General features: G+C 40.4%; 1 protein-coding gene across 3 annotated transcripts in view; it reads left to right on the top strand.

Annotated features, from left to right (window-relative positions):
* The window catches only part of GJC1 (gap junction protein gamma 1), a 76059-nt gene that overhangs the window by 16142 nt on the left and 44048 nt on the right, over window positions 1-15869 (top strand). The window lies entirely within an intron of this gene.

Genomic DNA, 15869 nt, shown 5'->3' with positions numbered 1-15869 from the left:
CCTTGTCTCCAGTCTTTATTTATTAGCAATAAATCTTGTTAGTGTTGGGTCCAACACTAACAAGATTTATTGCTAATAAAGACTGGAGACAAGGATGCTAGAAACGATGAGATACAAATGTCCACAACAAAAATCTATAGTTTGAGCCTCGTTATCGTATGTGTTAAGTCCTAACAGGATCACTACAAAAAAAGAAAATACAGAAAGACTAGCGCCAGCTATAAAGTTGCTGTCAATTAGTTGCACTTCATTTCGACATTGCAGCTAAGAGAGGCAGCAACTCCCTTGAAAGAAATCGCCAGCATAGTTTTGTGGCAGAAAACTTCACTGTGGACGCTTATCAACCAACTTTTCTTACAGGTCAGTTCATTACACGATTACAAGTCCTATAAAGTGCCTACAAAGATTTAACAACTAGACATTTGCAAGAGCATTGGACTATTCATGGAATAGAAGACCATGCCAAAATGACTCCTGCTTTTGGTTCATGTTACAAAAGAAATTTAAAGCAAGTCCAATTTTCTAAAAAGGAAACCTGCCATTTCTCCAAAGGACCTTTTTAAGGGGGTTGTTTAAGAATCATAGAATCATAGAATAGCAGAGTTGGAAGGGGCCTACAAGACCATCGAGTCCAACCCCCTGCTCAATGCAGGAATCCACCCTAAAGCATCCCTGACAGATGCTTGTCCAGCTGCCTCTTGAAGGCCTCTAGTGTGGGAGAGCCCACAACCTCCCTAGGTAACTGATTCCATTGCCGTACTGCTCTAACAGTCAGGAAGTTTTTCCTGATGTCCAGCTGGAATCTGGCTTCCTTTAACTTGAGCCCGTTATTCCGTTCTTAAGTTTAAAATATGGGGATAATTAGAATAAACAAAATGTCAAAAAATATGGTATTTGCTATTTACAACAAGCCTTGTTTAAAAATTAAAATGGAGTTTTTTGAACAGATTGAGTTTTCTTTTTAAAAAAATGCTTTTGAAAGCTAGACTTGTCTCGATATAAATTTCTTCAGTGCATTAGATAGTTTCCTTCAGGTCTTTATGTCAATATCCTATAGAGATAAATATCACAATGCTCTAACAACCCTTATGTAATGGTATTGTCCCTGTTGTATTTGGTTATGCATATTTATTAGTTTGTAATTAAATACTAATACACATATATATTCTGTGTTAAATACAGCCCCTGAAGAAGGATTGTCACCATCCGAAACGTTGGGCTATTTGTGACGTTTTTTTCAATAACCTTTTTAACGAGAAAAATAAAAAAATAAAGAATCTTCTCACCAGCACCAGAGCCAGCGTCTCCCTCCTTTTGCACATGTTCTGTCCAATACGCCAAGTTAAAAGGCATCTTTTATATAAACAAAAGAATTATGAGGGAAAATACATGACTTTGATGTCAGTTATTAAAAATATAATAAAATAGGGGGAGCCAGGTTGAATTCCTATTTTATCATTAAGTAGAACTTAGGCAGGAAACCATTATCCCTCCTTCCGGGCTTGTTCTAGGCTCTTAAAATAGCACAGCATTAAATCATATCAGCTAAAGATGTGGAATAAGCTATAGCTCTTTCACTATATAAAAATGTACGGAAATATTAATTATACATACACACACAGAGTGACATTGGGACAATTAAAAGGGTATTTCCTCTGGATTTTCTCACACTTTTCCACCATTTTATGTGTGGAAGGCAGAGAGTCATTGAGTAGTTAAGATCAGTGGTAATTATTCTAGATTGTGTCCTCTTTGTGTGCAGGTTTAGGGTCTGGGTCTAAATTGGCTTTTCACATAATTTGGTTGCTCTTGAGCTTTTGTAAGAGGCTGTCAGCAGTCAGTAGATCACACAGTGGCCAACCAGCTCTTGACCAGGGACCAACAAACAGGACACAGTGCAACAGTACCCTCCCACCTATGATTCCCAGCAACCAGTGTATACAGACGTACTGCCTCTGTTACTGGAGATTGCACTTAACCATCAGGACAACAAGCCATTGATAGCCTTATCCAACCACCTTTTAAAGCCATCCAAATGGGTGGCCATCACCACAGCTTGTAGTGAATTCCATAACTGAACTATGCACGGTGTGAAGAGGTACTTCCTTTTATCTGTCCTGAATCTCCCACCAATCAGCTTCATGGGTATTCTGGGAGAGGCAGAAAAATGTCTCACTATCCACATGCTCCACACCATGCATAATTTTGTACACCTCTATCATGTCTCCCCTTATCCACCATTTTTGTAAGCTGAACAATCCCAACTTTTGTAACCTTCTCTTGTAGGGGAGATGCTCCAGTCCCTTGATCATTTTAGTCGCTATTTATTTGTTTGCTTATCACATTTGTGTTCTGCCCATCCTCCGAGGCCATCAAGGCAGCTGGCACATTTTAACTTCACAATAATGCTGTAAAATAGCTTGGGCTAAAATATAGTGATTAGCCTAAGGTCACCTAGTGAATTTTATGAATGAGTGGAATTGCTGGTTTGTTTCTGCATGGCCATGGTTCTCCAGGGTACCATGAATGGAAGCTGGGGACGTTGTGAGGATAGTTGCACAACTGCTAGGCTGATCACAAAGCAAACCACTTCCATAGGTTCAAAGTTGGGAGGAAGGTTGGGCATTCATCATGCTTTCAGAGAGTGGTGCCGGATTCATCATGGCAAGTCCTGTACTAGGAATTCACGCTCGTATTTATTTCTAACACTACATTGGTGTATAAATATCAGAAGCATTTGGATATTCCGTTCCAATGCTCCAAAACTAATTTAGGGATAAGAACATGCTATCTTCCTCCAGACCAAAATGCTCAGGATGACATTGAGATGGAAAGTGAAATCAAGGAGCCCAGCAAATGAGGAAGTGCTATTATTTATTTATTTATTTATTTATTTATTACATTTCTATACCGCCCAATAGCCGGAGCTCTCTGGGCGGTTCACAAAAATTAAAAACATTCAAAGTATAAAACAACAGTATAAAACCATAATATAAAATACAATATAAAAGCTCAACCAGATAAAAACAGCAGCAATGCAAAATTACAAATTTAAAACACCAAGTTAAAATTTATTTATAGGCTGTTAAAATGCTGGGAGAATAAAAAGGTCTTCACCTGGCATCTAAAAGCATATAATGTAGGTGCTAAGCGAACCTCCTTAGGGAGCTCATTCCACTGCCGGGGTGCCACAGCAGAGAAGGCCCTCCTCCTGGTAGCCACCTGCCTCACTTCCTTTGGCAGGGGCTCGCGGAGAAGCTATAATAATGGGTTACATGAATTAACTCTACATTGACTGGATAAATGCGTATTCCAATCATGATAGAGGCTAAATTTCTGGCCTAAATGACTGTGTCCTAGAACAGTTGGCCATGAAACTGACCAAAGGGGAGGCGACCCTGGATTTAATCCTAAATGGTGTCACCCAGAATCTAGTATGAGATGTACATGTTGTTGAGCCAATTGGAAAAAGTGACGAGAGTGCTATCAGATTTAATATATGTTAAGTAGAAAATTGCCAAGGAAGTCCAACATAGTTACATTTGACTTCAAAAGATGAAACTACTCTAAAATGAGGGAACTGGTAAAAAGGAAGTTGAAAGGGGGAGTCAAGAGGATTAAATCCCTTCAAACTGCTTGGAGATTACTGAAAACCATAATAAAAGAAGTTCAGTTAAAATGTATACCACAGTTTAGGAAAGTTTTTAACTGTGCATATTTATTGTTTTATACTGTATGTTTTTATCTGAGATCTTAATGATATAGGGCGGGATATAAATGTTTTAAATAAATAAATAAATAAGTCCAAGAGGTCACCAGCATGGTTAACAAGCCCTTTTCTGAAGGGTTTCCTCCAGAAAATGGAAGTCTTGCCCAAGTGAGTTAAACACTTGCACAAAGGTGATGCAAGTAGACAATAAGAGATGCAAAAAAACATTTTCAAGAACATATTACTATGTCGTGATTCCTGATCACACAAGCTCGTGTTCTGGAAAACTGACACGAGACTCCCAAATCAGTGAGACTTGCAGGAAATCCACAATAAAAGCTACATGCTTCAGAAATTCTTATAGCAGACGGTCAGAGCTATAGGCTCCAAAAACAGTCAAAAGCTAATCATTACAGCAGCAACATGGTTTCCCTCTTGTCAACTCCATGGTTCCAAAAATGGGTTCCAGACCCAGGGTGGGTGTGGGTGGAGAGAAAGAGTCCTAATATGATCCTTCAGGCAATCACAGTGGAAAATTCTTGAAAGGCTTAACAAACCATCTCAAGGGAGCTAGTCCCGTGGGTCATTCATTGACAAATTGAGGGAACATGGTCAAAGCCTAAACCTCAGGCACTGGGTGTCCTGTGCTTCTGCTTTAGCACTGGGAACTCCCCGCTGGCTGATTCGGCAGAGGAAAGGTCCAACAGTCAAAATCCAGCCCAGTCTGCCACTACACTGAGCTGTTAACCAACAAGAACACACAATCCACAGCAAACAAGAGTTCAAGTCTATGAAAAGGCTTACAGTTCTTTTCATTCATTTATTTATTTATTTATTACATTTTTATACCGCCCTATAGCCGAAGCTCTCTGGGCGGTTCACAAGAATTAAAACCATAATAAAACAAACAAAAGGTTAAAAGCACAAATACAAAATACAGTATAAGAAGCACAACCAGGATAAAACCACGCAGCAAAATTGATATAAGATTAAAATACAGAGTTAGAACAGTAAAATTTAAAATTAAGTTAAAATTAAGTTAAAATACTGAGAGAATGAAAAAGTCTTCATTTGGCGACAAAAAGAGTACAGTGTAGGCACCAGACGGACCTCTCTGGAGAGCTCATTCCACAACCGGGGTGCCACAGCGGAGAAAGCCCTCCTCCTAGTAGCCACCTGCCTCACTTCCTTTATTTATTTATTTATTACATTTCTATACCAAGAGCTGGAGCTCTCTGGGCGGTTCACAAAAATTAAAACCATTCAAAGTATAAAACAACAGTATAAAACCATAATATAAAATACAATATAAAAGCTCAACCAGATAAAAACAGCAGCAATGCAAAATTACAATTTTAAAACACCAAGTTAAAATTTATTTATAGACTGTTAAAATGCTGGGAGAATAAAAAAGTCTTCACCTGGCGTCTAAAAGCATATAATGTAGGTGCCAAGCGAACCTCCCATGGCAAAGTCCTTAGTAATCCAAAGTCCAATCCATGTGCAGATGGTGATGGATCCAAACAGGGAGGGGTTTCAGGCTATGCCAATAAGATGTTCCTAGCAAAGGCTCCTCGCCTTTGCTCCAACTTAAAAAGGAAGCGTAGGCCTCCTCCAGACCACTTCACAGAAAGGGACTTTGGATTTTCAGCTATGTCCATGTCCAAACAGGGCGGCACTGCTCAGCCCACCAAGATGACACTATAATCTGAGTGACTCCTTCAGCAAAGCCCCCACCTCTCCTAAATTGCAAGGCCTGACAGCCATACTGAAACCTATACCTGACACACTAACAATATCAAGGCCAACAATAAAGAATTCTTTAAATAGATCAGAAGCAGGAAGCCACCTAGGGAGCCAGTTGGCACACTGGATGGCAATGGAGTTAAAAGAACAACAAAGAGAATGCAAACAAGCTGAATGAGTTCTACTTGTTGGTCTTCGCTGCAAAAGATATAGGGCAGATACCTGTACCTGCATGGATGTTTTCAGGAAGGGAATCTGGAGAACTGAGGCAAATAATGGTGACAAAAGATGAAGTTCTTAACCTTATTGATGAACTGAAAGCAAATAAATCACTAGGCCCCAGATGGTATCCATCCTAGAGTTCTCAAAGAATTCAAATATGAAATTGCTAAACTTCTAACCAAAATTTGCAGCATGTCCCTAAGATCAGCCTCTATACCAAAGGTCTGGAAAATGGACAATGTAACACCATTTTTAAAAAAGTGGTCTAGAGGTAATCTAGGGAATTACAGGACGGTTAGCTTAACATCTGTTCCAAGCAAATTGGTTGAAAGCATTAATATAGACAAAATTAGTAAGCAGGACAAGCCCTGCTGAAAAAGAATCAACATAGTCCTCATCTACATCAAGCAGGATATTGCACTATGAAAGCAGTATGAAAGTGGAATATAAAAGGCAGGATCCACACCAAGCAGGATATAGTGGTATGGAAGCAGTATATAGTATGGGCGTTGCTAGACCTGCCGGGATAAGCCAGCAGGGAGGCGGGGCGACGGTGCTAACTTTAGCGCGCACCGCCCAGCCTCCTAGACGGTCGACGCGCAGGGACTACGGAAGCCCTGCAGCGTCGGCCATTTTTTTGGGGGCCACGTGCGGCCGGAAGACTCCGGACAAGGTAAGGTTTTTTTTTTTTACTTAAGCCCCCCCATCCGCCCGCCCTCCCTGTCCCCGTCCCGTGTGTCGCCCTCTGCCCTCTCGTGTGTCGCGTCTGTCACCCTCTGCCCCCCCTTGCCCTCCTGTGTGTCGCGTCTGTCTCCCTCTGCCCCCTCGCCCTCCCTTGTGTCGTGTCTGTCACCCTCTGCCCCCCTCGCCCTCCTGTATGTCGCGTCTGTCACCCTCCGCCCTCCAGTGCGTCGTGTCTGTCACCCTCCGCCCCCCTCGCCCTCCCGTGTGTCGCGTCTGTGTCCCTTCGCCATCCCCTTCTCCTGCCGGTCCGGCCTTCCCCCCCATCTCCCCCCCCCGGATGCCCCTGGCCCGATGGGCACAGTGCTCGTAAGCGCGCTGTGCCAGTCCGTGGCTTTTTGCGGCTCCTTGCAAGTAAGCGAGTAGCCGCAAAAAGCCACAGAAGTCTCTAGACGTTCCACAGCCCCAGCCTCAGACCGGAGCTGCGGAAAAGGCGGGCCATAAGCGACTTCGCTTATGGCGCGTTAGAGGAGGCTTCAGTGCGGCCTGGGGCCGGATTCCCCTGTGCGTCATGTGGACGCACAGCAGGGAAACCGGCTCTCAAGGCCTCGTCTAGCAAGGCCCTGTGTGTCTATGGGCACCAACAGTTGTCAGTGTACTTCAGTACTGCTATAAAGCAGTAGTGTGGCTCCTGCCTCTTATATACGGCTTTCATACCACTTTCAAAGTGCAATATCCTGCTTGGTGTAGATGAGGCCATAGTTTCCACAGAAGTAAGTCCTGTCTTACTAACCTTTTAGAGTTCTTTGTGAGTTTTAATTAAAAAATGTTGACAGAGTGATCTGGTAGACATTGTTTACTTGAAGTTCAAAAATGCTTTTGACGAAGGCCCAAGGATCTCTCCAAAATTGGAGAGTGATCATCTAAATGGCAAATGTGGTTCAATATTAGTAAGTGTAAAGATGCGAATTGGGAAAAAAAAAACCCAACTTCAAGTATAACCTGATGGGATCTGAGCTAGTAGTGATATCTAAGAAAGAGAACTTGGGGTTGCGTGGAGAGCTCGATGTGCAGCTGCGGTAAAAAAAAGAAAAGAAAAGAGGAAACTCCATGTTAGGCATAATTAGAAAAGGAATAATAGCTAATACCATACTGCCTTTATACAAATCTATGGTAGGACCATACTTGGAATACTATGTACAATTCTGGTCACCATACCTTAAAAAGGGAAGATATTGTGGAGCTGGTAAATGCAGAAAAGGCCAACTAGAATGATCAAGGGCTGGAGCATCTCCTCTATGAGGGAAGGTCACAACAGCTGGGATTGTTTAGCTTGGAAAATAGGAGGTTAGGGGGAGATGTGATAGAGGTGTACAAAATTATATATGGTGTGGAGAATGTGGACAGGGAAACATTTTTCTCCGTCTCTCAAAATACTAGAACCTGTGGTGATTCCCTGAAGCTGATTTGTGGGAGATTCAGGTCAGACAAAAGGATGTATTTCACATAGTGCATAGTTAAATTATGGAATTTGCTACCACAAGATGTAGTGATGGCCACCAATTACTATGGCTTTAAAAGGGGTTTGGATAAATTCCTGGAGGAGAAGGCTATGAATGGGTACTTGTCCTGATGGCTTTGTGCTACCTCCAGTAACAGAGGCATTAAGCCTATGTTCAGTAGTTGTTGGGGAACATGGGTGAGAGGGTGTTATTGCACCTGTGTCCTGCTTGTAGGTTCCTGGTTGGCAGCTGTTTGGCCACTGTGTGAACAGAATGTTGGACTTGATGGAGCTGCGGTCTGATCCAGCATGGCTCTTATGTTCTTAATGTCTGTTCTACCGTTTTATTGTGAAGTTTGCTAGGCACCCCACAATTCTCACAGTTTCCTCTGTAGTACCCAGGTTCTTATCTTTAGCATTTACCTTTGGGCTTACTTGTGGGCTTTTGTTTCCACCTCTGACATGATTTAGTTTAAAGCCCTCTTGGTCAGATTTGCCATGTTTGTGCCAAACGTATTTCCCCCACTCCTTGTGAAGTGTAACAACCCTGTCCATTGTCCTTCGTTAAGGAAGCTTAGGCTATGATCCCAGAACCAAAACTACTCTGCTCAGCAACATCTGCTTAGCCAGTCATTCACTGGAAGTATTAGCTCTCTTTGTATAATCCAGATATTTGCCATTTGGATTGAGAGCTAAAACCAGGCCTACAGAGATACAGGACAAGTGCATTCAAGGGGCACTAAAGAGTCAGGTGCTGCAGAACTCAGATCTGAAGAGTTCACCACAGACAGTTCATGCTAGGATATAATTACCATGAATCAGAATCATCCTGATATTGAGAGTCAGGTGATCCTAGGTGCTCAGTCCTGTGACACTGCCTACTATAAAGCTCTAAGACCTGCTGTGCCTCTGTAGGCTGGGCAACTTCCTGCTAAGAGAAGTCATTAGGATGCCCCTCTGCTCTTTGTTCATCTTGCCTCTCATCAACCTCCTAGGGCTCATCAACGCCAAGAAGGATATTCCACTATGAAAGCAGAATATTATTATTATTATTATTATTATTATTATTATTATTATTATTATTATTATTTATTTATATAGCACCATCAATGTACATGGTGCTGTACATATATATAAAAGGCAGGAGCCACACAAATGCTGCAGGATCTACACTACTGCTTTATAGTGGTACTGAAGTGCACTGACAACTGTTGGGGCCCATGACACATCTACACCAAGCAGGATATAACACTATGAAAGTGGTATGAAAACTGTATATGTTATGTGTCATAGGCCTCAACAGTTGTCAGTGCACTTTAATATCACTAAAAAGCAGTATCATAGAATCATAGAATAGCAGAGTTGGAAGGGGCCTACAAGGCCATCGAGTCCAACCCCCTGCTCAATGCAGGAATCCACCCTAAAGCATCCCTGACAGATGGTTGTCCAGCTGCCTCTTGAATGCCTCTAGTGTGGGAGAGCCCACAACCTCCCTAGGTAGCTGATTCCACTGTCGCACTGCTCTAACAGTCAGGAAGTTTTTCCTGATGTCCAGCCGGAATCTGGCTTCCTTTAACTTGAGCCCGTTATTCCGTGTCCTGCACTCTGGGAGAATCGAGAAGAGATCCTGGCCCTCCTCTGTGTGACAACCTTTTAAGTATTTGAAGAGTGCTATCATGTCTCCCCTCAATCTTCTCTTCTCCAGGCTAAACATGCCCAGTTCTTTCAGTCTCTCTTCATAGGGCTTTGTTTCTAGACCTCTGATCATCCTCGTTGCCCTCTTCTGAACACGCTCCAGCTTGTCTGCGTCCTTCTTGAATTGTGGAGCCCAGAACTGGACGCAATACTCTAGATGAGGCCTAACCAGGGCCGAATAGAGAGGAACCAGTACCTCACGTGATTTGGAAGCTATACTTCTATTAATGCAGCCCAAAATAGCATTTGCCTTTCTTGCAGCCATATCGCACTGTTGGCTCATATTCAGCTTGTGATCTACAACAATTCCAAGATCTTTCTCATTTGTAGTATTGCTGAGCCAAGTGTCCCCCATCTTGTAACTGTGCATTTGGTTTCTATTCCCTAAATGTAGAACTTGGCATTTATCCCTATTAAATTTCATTCTGTTGTTTTCAGCCCAGCACTCCAGCCTATCAAGATCACTTTGAAGTTTGTTTCTGTCTTCCAGGGTATTAGCTATCCCACCCAATTTGGTGTCATCTGCAAATTTGATCAGCGTTCCCTGCACCTCCTCGTCCAAATCATTAATAAAAATGTTGAAGAGCACTGGGCCCAGGACTGAGCCCTGCGGCACCCCACTCGTTGCCTCTCCCCAGTTTGAGAAGGTTCCATTGATAAGTACTCTTTGAATCCGATTCTGTAGCCAACTGTGGATCCACCTAATAGTTGTTCCATCTAGCCCACTTTTAGCTAGTTTGTTAATCAGAATGTCATGTGGTACTTTGTCAAAAGCTTTGCTGAAGTCAAGATATATGACATCCACAGCATTCCCACAGTCCACAAGGGAGTGGCTCCTGCTTTTTATATACTGCTTTTATACCACTTTCATAGCGGAATATCCTGCTTGGTGTAGATGAGCCCCTAGTCTCCATGACTGAGCTCTGAGAATAGGGAAACTGATGTGTGAGGAAACAGAAGCACTTTGCAACATGGACAGAAGGTCAATTTCAGTAACTGGCATTGGATTAGCCTCCTGTCCAGGTTCCTATTTGCATCTCAACCTACCATCTGTGTTTCTAGATAACTGCAGCCTCTTCAGCCTTTTGGGGTTAGACCCTGAGTTGAGCAGTGGGTGCAGTGAGAAGTAGACAGTGATGTGTGAAGTGGATTTTTTAAAAGTTTTCATTTCATAAGTTATTTAGTAATAAATGGATTGCAATTGCAAATATAATATTTGGCGAATTTGGCTGTTTCAAAGTTGTAATTAAAGTTTTTCAAGTGACTATATCCCTATCAGGTATGTGGGAGAATAAAATTATGTCACTGAAATACATGTCTTAGTGTAAAATGGAACAGAATGGAAAAAGCCCCAACAACCTCAGTGGAAGAGAGTTGAACTGTGTCATCCACAGCACTTTGGGTTGCTGAAATTAATTAGTGCAAGTTTTCCCAACCTGGTGCCCTACAGATGCTTTGGACTACAACTCCCAGCATGTCTGGAGGGCACCAGGATGGAGAAGTCTGGAATTAGTGTGTCAACAGTTATTATTATTATTATTATTATTATTATTATTATTATTATTATTATTATTTCGTATCCCAATACTGGGGCTCAGTTTTCAGTACCATTGCTTGTTTCTTACATTTAAACAATGTAAGGGAAGTGCATGTTATTATCTTTAATTATTATTACAAGTATTCCAACAAAAAATATAACATTTAAATCATATTAAGTGTGATTTAAATCATATTCAGGTCAAATGCTTGGTGAATTGGGACAGAAAATTAACATGGGATTTTTTTAGCTTTGTTTGCTAAGTTCCATTGCGTTCAAAGGCAAGTGGTTATAGAATTGCCAGTAACAGAGGAAGATGTACGCTGAAAATGTTTGACTTCTCTTTTTCTTTCCAGTGTTGCTCCTTGTTTCCCACTGCCCCTGTGCAGCTCATCCTCACAAAAACAGTAACAGACAAAAACGAAATGCCCATGACTGATAGATCAAGCAAGGTTTGATCATTACTGACCAGACTATAACAGACTTTGGGGTGAGGGAGAGGATTGAAAAGGTGTATGGGAATGACATAGTATTAAGTAAAAGAATTATTTTGGATTATTTCTTTAAAAAGCATGTAGTCAAATGGGCTTAATGAAAACTTAGATTTTTCTGGGCTAAAATAGAGAATACATTGTATTTTGAACACCAATTGAAAACATAAAAAGAAATGCTGATTGTAAGTAACAGCAGGATCAGCAACTGAGCTCAAATGAGGTGTAGTCTAATTAGGAACCATCTGCAGTACGTAAGACACACCAAAGGTTTTTTTTCTGCTATGAGTTATGAAAGCTCAAAAAACAGCATTCACAGCACTCAAAAAAGAAGGAAATGTTATATTTATTTATTACATTTTTATACTGCCCAATAGCCAAGGCTCTCTGGGCAGTTCACAATTAAAACCATAAAGTACAGCAAAATAATCTACACTGCCTGTGCTGGCTTGATCCCAGATGGGGTGAACACACAGTCTGCCACTGTGGTTGGCAAGTATGAGACAGGAATGTAGAAGAGCTTTGCATCCTAGCCAGGAGAGTATTGAGTGTGAGGGTAGCAGGATGTCAGGGCATGTTCTATGCACTCAGTGACCAGGTGGAGGTCCTTGCTGCTTGACTTCCAGGGGAGTTGTAATGATTTCTGAAAGTTATTGTACTTGGAGACCAGGAAACTCAAAACCAATGTAAAACAGGTAAACTTGTGCTTATGTTTATGGGATTGTTAGAAATATGGCAGGTTCTTGTCCCTGACCTTAGGTACGAAAGACGAGCGTAGAAAAACATTGCAGAGGACACCACGTATCAGTATACTGAGGTGCGACTCGAACAGGGTCGGACCCTGATTGGAGCTTGCACACCACTTTTATTCACATAGGGTCAGCTGACAATGGAAAAAGGGGAGTGGAATGAAGGGGGTGGGATACACAAAGAAAAAGGGGAGTGGAATACATTTACACAACCTGTGTGAGAGGAGTGGGATACATTTCTAAACAGGATACCTTTACCTAATCCCATCAGGCATACTACCCCCTATTCTGGTAGGTGTGAGACAGATGACATCGCTACATCTTCTTGCAGCAGTTCACAGAAAGCAGAAAAAGCAGCCTAAAACTCAATTAACCCTTTCATTTCCTACAGGATCTTCGGAGGGTACTGGCTTAGGTTTATGTTTGTGGGTAGCGGGAGAGTAATGATTTGTGTTGAAAGTGAAACAAAAGGGAATGTTTTCACTACTGTTAAGAAATTTGATAGGAGAAAAAACATGGCAGCCATATAAAAAAAGTGGGAATTAATTATGATGATGATTTTTTAAAAATTACTTTTTAAAGTTGTTTAAGAAAATGTAGTATTCTTTTGTTGAAAAGTCCCTTAAAACTTTGTTTAAAAGAATTAAGGTGTTGTCAACAAGATACTACTCTTATAGTTAATTTTTGTATTTTATCTCCCAAAGAAGGAGGTAATTCCTCCATAACATGTAGAGCATAATAAATTTATTTCTGTCATATGTGGCTGATAACTTTCTCCTACAGAAAGTAGAGGAAGGAACTAGAGGATCCTTGAATTGATACTGACCAATAGGGATGACTTAGTGGATGAAGTGGTAGTTACGGGATCTCTGGGGGAAAGTGACCATGTCATACTTGAATTCTTGATTTCAAAGGAAACAAAAGCTAAGTGGATTTTGGATTTTAGAAAAGCCAATTTTAATGAACTCACAACAATAATGAGTAAGTTCCCATGGCAAGTGACCCTAATGAGAAATGGGTGGAAGTCAGGAAGGCTCAAGATGACAATGAGCTGAGGATAGCGAGGGTTGCTAAAAGCAACAACAACAAAAAAACTTTCAGGGGGAGTGTAACCCCATCCAGAACTGGTTGACACACTGCCAAACCTAGGTTGTGGCCTTTGACAGCAAGCTATCAAGACTGATCTCTCCTGGCAGGCCTATCCAGGGGGATTTTAGGATGTTTTTAGGATGTTTTAACAATGTATATTATGTTCTTAATTCAGTTTTATGTATTTTATATTTACTGTTGTTCCCTGCCTCGATCAAAATGGAGAGGTGGGTAAGAAATAATAATAATAATAATAATAATAATAATAATAATAATAATAATAATAATTCTTTGATTAGTTAACCTCCCCTGTGGACTGTGGGAATGCTGAAGACATAATATATCTTGACATCAGCAAAGGTTTTGACAAAGTACCACATGATATTCTGATCGGTGGGCTAGATGGAACAACGATTACGGTAGATGGATTGACAGTTGGCTACAGAATCAGACTCAAAGAGTGCTTATCAATGGTACCTTCTCAAACTGGGGTAGAAAGAGAGGCTGGCTCTGGTGCCATACAGGATAATGCTTTTATTTAAAAGTTCAAGAAGGCTCAACTTTTTGGATTGTCAGATCCTTCATCAGGAGCTAAAATTAAAATATAATACAAATACCATATCAATATACATATCAAATACCATATCAATATACACAAAATACTCGTATTTTAGATAATACACATGACGTTTCTCAAAGATTGATCTAATTGTGATTTTTATTAATGAATTCTTTTATGTTAAAATATAGCATGATTCCTGTCTTGGGAACATGCCTGTTTACTATTATATGAAAATGCTCAGTATTAGCAGCTGACCAAACTAAACCATACTGAGCAGATAAGAGACACTGATGTGTAGTGCTAAACAGAGATAATCTATTAGTCATAAAGAATAATCGTAGAAAACTATATTTGACTTGTTGACAACTTTTTGTTGTTGTTAGGAACAATGATTTTAACTTATTTTCCGAAGCTTAGCATTTTGTCTATGGGGGTACTAGTAAAAGGTACTGTTGCATAAAATTAAACATGATTCCTATCTTGGAAATGTGCCCATTATAAATTATATAAAATGCTCTGTACTAGCAGCTAACCAAACTACAAAGCAATACGCATATTTTTATATAAATTTTTACAATGATTAGCATTGTATGGTTAGCATTTTTACTATGATTAGCATCTATGGGATGGTGCTACATCTTTGCTGCTTGTTACCTTTCCTTATAAATAGGTTATTATCACAGGCTATCCCCTCTTTTCTTTTTTGACCTCCTTTCAGATTCAGCCTTGTAAATAAGAATAATGTGTAGAAGTCCCATAATGACTCACTGATGACGAATGCAGTGTGGCATTATCTTGCTCCAACTTTGCTATACTAAACCTTGAATAAATAATTAAAGTATTGCTAAGCAGTGCTAAATGCTATGATTAGAAATGTGGTTTTGCCTAGGATATAGTCCTTAAATGGCTAGTTTTAAATCTGTATTTTGAATTTCCAAGTAATGTACTTGGAGCATACTATTATTGAAGAACTAAAAAAAAAAAAAAAAAAACCGAACCAAAAACCCCAAATGGATTCCTATTTTAAGAGCAGGTTTCCTAAAAACTCTTGTAAGATGTTTTTGTGATAATAATTTCTTGCAGTCTGAAACAAACTTTATTGGAATGCATGGCCACTCCTAACACACATTTTCCCCACATATCTCCCTATAGAATCATAGAATAGCAGAGTTGGAAGGGGCCTACAAGGCCATTGAGTCCAACCCCCTGCTCAATGCAGGAATCCATCCTAAAGCATCCCTGACAGATGGTTGTCCAGCTGCCTCTTGAATGCCTCTAGTGTGGGAGAAAAAGTGTGATGTGATACTACTGCAGTCAGCATTTTCTTTAGTGGTGGGTGAGTAACTTTCATACCCATATACATTTTAGTCTTCAATGTGATAGAATATTGGTATTTATTTATTTATTTATTTATTTATTTATTTATTTGTGATATATTGAACACACCCAATTACCAATGTTCCCTGGACAGATTAAAAGCAATTAAAAGACTAAAACGCCATACAAACGATTAAAAAAGATAAAATACAATACAAATATTTAAAAGAATGCAATGCAGTACAAAACATACATGAATAAACAGCACGGCCATAAAAATTTAGAACTGTTTCCAAAATGCCTTGGAAAAGAGAAAAGTCTTTGCTTGCTGGAAAAAGAAAATATTCTAGGTGCCAGGCAACCCTATTTGGGTAGGACATATAAGTGGGATCCAGCAACTGAGAAGTCTCTCTTCCTTATAGGTGGGTGAGCATCCAAGATGTACATGAAAAAGGAGAGAAGTTTCAGGATGCTATAGAAAAGTTTATACAAAAGCCCGACGAGTTTCGGCCTCTTGTTTTTTAGGCCTTCTTCAGGGGGCTGTAAAATGACATATATAAAGCAAGAATA

The sequence above is a fragment of the Elgaria multicarinata genome, chromosome 1, assembly GCF_023053635.1.
Source record: "Elgaria multicarinata webbii isolate HBS135686 ecotype San Diego chromosome 1, rElgMul1.1.pri, whole genome shotgun sequence".
Taxonomy (NCBI): Eukaryota; Metazoa; Chordata; class Lepidosauria; order Squamata; family Anguidae; genus Elgaria; species Elgaria multicarinata.
Note: the sequence above shows the minus strand (reverse complement) of the source record. Positions and strands in the feature narration are given on the sequence as shown.